Genomic DNA, 4,589 nt, shown 5'->3' on the forward strand with positions numbered 1-4,589 from the left:
GGCCCCGGCCCGGGGCGCCGTGCGCGGGCCTCGCAGGGCCGCCGCTTAGGCCTGGACTCGCCAGTTCCCAGAGAACCTGTGCCGCCGCCGCCGCCGCCGCCGGCACCGACGCGAAGCCGAGCCCGCTGCCGCCGGTGCTGCTGCCTGTCCCGCCGCCGCTTCAGCGCCACACATCGCCGGGACACCCGCGCCGGGCAGCCCCGCCGGCCGCCGCCCGCGCTGTGCCCCGCTGGCACGCCGGGACACCCCCTCCCGCCGCCCGGTTCCGCGGCCCCAAGCTCCACGCGCCCCTCGCCGCCGACTGCTGGGGTTTCAGAGACGCTCGGGAGCCCCTTGGCTGATAGTCAGGCGTCTGCACAGGCCTGCCCGGACTACGCCGCCAGCAAGACAGGCCCCCGGGCCTTAGGTCCAGTTGGCGCCTCAGGATGGCGTAAGGGGCTGCCGACTGGGTCGGGCCAATGAAAATCGCCGCTGGCCGGCACGTGCTCTGCGCGCGCACGCTGAACACAACCTCGTGCCGGCACCCGGGTGGAAGACCCAGCGGAAGGCACCGTGCACGGAGGACGGAGCGCTGAGGGCCGCCCGGCTGTGGGTGAGGCAGAGTTGAATGGGCACCGGGAGGTGGCCTGCCCAGAGGAAACGGAACAGTGTTTGCTAGCTCTTCCAGAGCCTTTATCCACCATTGCTTCCTCCCATCTTTATAAGGTAGGCTTTTCACTGAGGTAAATATGTTCTCATTCCCGATTTGCAAAGTTTGGTAAACTGAGGCACAGATGCTCAGCTGAGAGTGGTCAAGAAAGAGAGCCCCTTGGGCTGGGAAGGTGGCTAGGTGGTGGCGTGCTTGCCTTGCATGCATGAGGCCCTGGGTTCGATTCCTCAGCACCGCATAAACAGAAAAAGCCGGAAATGGCGCTGTGGCTCAAGTGGTAGAGCTCTAACCTTGAGCAAAAAGCAGCTCAGGGATAGTACGCCAGGCCCTGAGTTCAAGCCCCGGGACTGGCCAAAAAAAAAAAAAGCCCTACCGCTGAGCCACCTTCCCAGCCCAGCTTTGTGATTTTTTTTTATGTGGCACAGCAAATGAGCAATGGGGAAATGCTGAGACCCAGATGACAGGGTCTTTGACAGAGAATATCGTAATTAAGCCTCTTAACTTAAAGGTGACTATACTGTCTGGCCCACCAGGGTCATGGGATGTCACAAGGTGGTTTTTTTGGGGGCACACACACGCACACACGAGATTAATGACTGGCTTCATTCCAGCCTAAAGCAGGTCCACATTTTCTTGCAACTATAAATCTTAACTTGGGCTGGGAAGGTGGCTCAGTGGTGGAGTGCTTGCCTTGTATGTATGAGGCCCTGGGTTCAATTCCTCAGCACCACATAAGCAGAAAAAGTCGGAAGAGGCGCTGTAGCTCAAGTGGTAGAATGCTAGCCTTGAGCTGAAGAGCTGAGGGACAGCGCCCAGACCCAGAGTTCAGGCCCCACAACTGGCAAAAAAAAAAAACTTCAATAAATGCCTCATACCTTGAGACTGTAACTGGTCTGGCCCTGGGGATGTACTTACACCTCAATAAAAACCTGTGCGTGAGTAAAAATTCTTGTCAGTCTCACCCAGGAGTTGAATTGACTGGCTTTCAGTCTCTGGAAAGGAGGTGGAATCCTTTCCTAATGAACATTGCTGTCACATTTCACATCCTGTCTGAATTCTTGTCTCACTGGGCACAAAGAATGAGGATAAGAGTATTGTGCTGACTGTGGTAACATTTAAACCAAAACCTAGCAAAGTATCTTGCTGGAATTAATGCTAGGAACAAGACATATAGTACCTGCTCATAGATCTTTCAGAAAATAGAATCAGAAAATAAGGAAGAAGCACAGAGTATAATGTTAGGAAGTATCAGTCAATAGAATGATGAGGTAAGAACAAAGGCTTGGGTACTGTCCCTGTGCTCTTCAGCTCAAGGTGTACGCACTACCGCTTGAGCCATAGCACCACTTCCAGTTTTCTAATGATTTATTGGAAATAAGATTCTCAAGGGGGAGGGGGAGCGGGAGCGGGAGCGGGAGCGGGAGCGGGAGCGGGAGCGGGAGCGGAGCGGGGCGGGGAGCGGGGGGAAGTGGGGAGAGATGGGAAAGGATGGGAAGGGGAAACAAAGGAGGAGGCAACAATGCTTGATAAGAAATGTACTCATTATCTTGCCGGTGTAATTGTAACCCCTCTGTATGGTATTTTCACAATTAAAAAAAAAAAGATTCTCATGGACTTTCCTGCCCAGGCTGGTTTGAACCATGATCCTCAGATCTCAGCCTCCTGAGTAGCTAGGATTACAGGTGTGAGCCACCGGCACCCAGCTCCCTACACCATAATTCTGACTACCCCTACTGCTGTTAAGGTGGACGGCCTGAAGACTGGATCCAAGCCTCCCACATCAAGGCAACTAACCTGACCAAGGAGGACAAATGGAAGGTGGTGCAATCCTGCGACAATTCACTGAAATGGATGTTTGTAATAAATTTAGATTAGTAATGATCTTATGGCTTGGATGCAGAGTGGTAGGGACAAAGATGCACCCAATCAGACTGAAAGACTCTTGTAGAGATTGTACAGAGCAGCGGATGGGGAAAGTATACAGGAAAAAGAATGGTATACCCTACAGACTGTTCAGTTTAATCTCTCTCTATGTCACTTAGCTCCAATAAACCCTAGTTTGGATGCCATCCAGTTTTATATGTGTCCCCGAAGGACAAATCATTGTGAAAAGCCTGGACAGTTTTTTGCATTGGCATGGGGGACCAACATAGACCCAGACATTGAGGTAGGATATATAACAACAGATGGATGTAGTCCCTGGCTTGATTGGACCCGCTCGGTTTCCAGACCATGTACAAATATATATATATAAGTTAAAAACCCGTCAGACCAAAAATGGCAGTTGGGGTGTACCTGGGGAATTAGATACTACAAGTCAGGACCAGATAGAGGAGCAAAATTCTCTATAATGAGTTATACCATCAGAGACCCCCCACGCCCTATTGGACCCAACCAGATTCTGAGCCCAAGCCCAAACCATAAGCTCAAACCTGCTCATGCCCCCAGGACAACAGTCCCTCCACCCTGCGTCTTCTAACTCACGAGCCTCACTCAAGAAGAGAGGGGGAGGATGCCACTAACCCTGAATGGGCTCTTGTAACTCCGTCTTCACAGTACTAAATTCCACTAACTCAATACCCTCCTCTCAGTATGGAAGAAACTGAGTCAAGGATTTGACTAGGCTAAAGGAAAAGGGAGGAGTGTTAAGGAGAGCAAAAACTGACTCCATCTTCAACACACTAAGAGTTCTCCTGCCCCTGAAAATCAAAATACTGGTTTCTCACAAGCACCTCAGGGTCAGGAAATATGCTGTATCTGTTGAGACCCCAGGAAATGTCAAAACTGGAAAGTCCCTCTGCTTGCTGTGATAAGATTGTGTAATCTTTTTCGGGGGCGGGGGGAGTACAGTCGTGGGGCTTGAACTCTGGGCCTGGGCACTGTCCCTCAGCTCTTCAGCTCAAAGTTAGGCTCTACCACTTGAGCCACAGCGCCACTTCCGGCTTTTTTTTTCTTTTTCTGCTTATGTGGTGCTGAGGAATCGAACCCAGGGCCTCAGGCATGCAAGGCAAGCACTCTACCACTGAGCCACCTTCCCAGCCCCAAGATTGTGTAATCTTGACGACCCACCTTGTGAATTGTTGGAGATTAACAATAGTAAAACAGCCCAGCCAGGCCCTGCAGCCCTATTTGTTTCTGGAAAGGATTTGCAGATGGGCAAACTTACTGGAAAAAGCCTGCCTTTTGCCTGCCAAAAAGTAAACCCAGCCTTTTGCTCACCAAATTTGCTTGCCAATTCAAACCAATATGATAGGTTAGTTCAAACAGTTAATGTGAGGCAGGCTGTCACTCCAGTTTCAATTGACTACCTGTGTGTGGCCCTGACATGACTATGCAGGCTTTGTGTGTGACAATCCCATTGGCCACCTGCGTTTGGCCAGGCATGTTCACATGGTTTTTGCCCTTAAAAACCCCAGCTTGAGGACTGGTTGGGGTCGCAGCCACAGCTCCTGAATCTGTGCTGTGTCCCTGGCCAGTCAGCTATCCACTTCCCCACTAAATTCATCTTTTTGCATGAGACTATCTGCATGGTGGACTCTGGTGAGACATGGAATCCCCTCCCCCAGGCCCCAGTCTCCCAAGAGGTCACCTTTTTTATGTGCTGGTAACAGTGCTTCAGTAGAACGAATAGGAGAATGGCAAGGTGAGGTTGGAGAGTTGAGCAGGAGCTGCATCATAAATACCTCAGTGATCTTATTACTTTACATTTTTTTTTTTTAACCACTGGAGAGTTTTAAACTGAAGAGTAATAGATTAAGATTTTGTTTTGAAATATCAGTGAACTGCCTAGAGAATGGGATATACACAAGCAAGAATACTATTAGGGCACTGTTGGAGACTGCAGAGAAGTTTGAACTAAGGCAGTGACAGTAAAGATGGAGAAAGAGGACAGATAAAAAGGATGTTTGGAAGTAGCATTGATAAGTCTTCCTGAAGCATT

General features: G+C 50.6%; 1 long non-coding RNA gene across 1 annotated transcript; it reads left to right on the forward strand.

Moving 5' to 3' along the window:
* The first annotated feature begins 154 nt into the window (after positions 1-154).
* LOC138806587 (uncharacterized) lies at positions 155-2,718 on the forward strand. The gene is made up of 2 exons (XR_011365931.1): positions 155-705; positions 2,394-2,718. It is a non-coding gene; the product is annotated as an uncharacterized lncRNA (long non-coding RNA).
* Positions 2,719-4,589: the final 1,871 nt, after the last annotated feature.

This window comes from Dipodomys merriami, unplaced genomic scaffold (assembly GCF_024711535.1).
Source record: "Dipodomys merriami isolate MVZ:Mamm:240054 unplaced genomic scaffold, mDipMer1.0.p SCAF_400, whole genome shotgun sequence".
NCBI lineage: Eukaryota > Metazoa > Chordata > Mammalia > Rodentia > Heteromyidae > Dipodomys > Dipodomys merriami.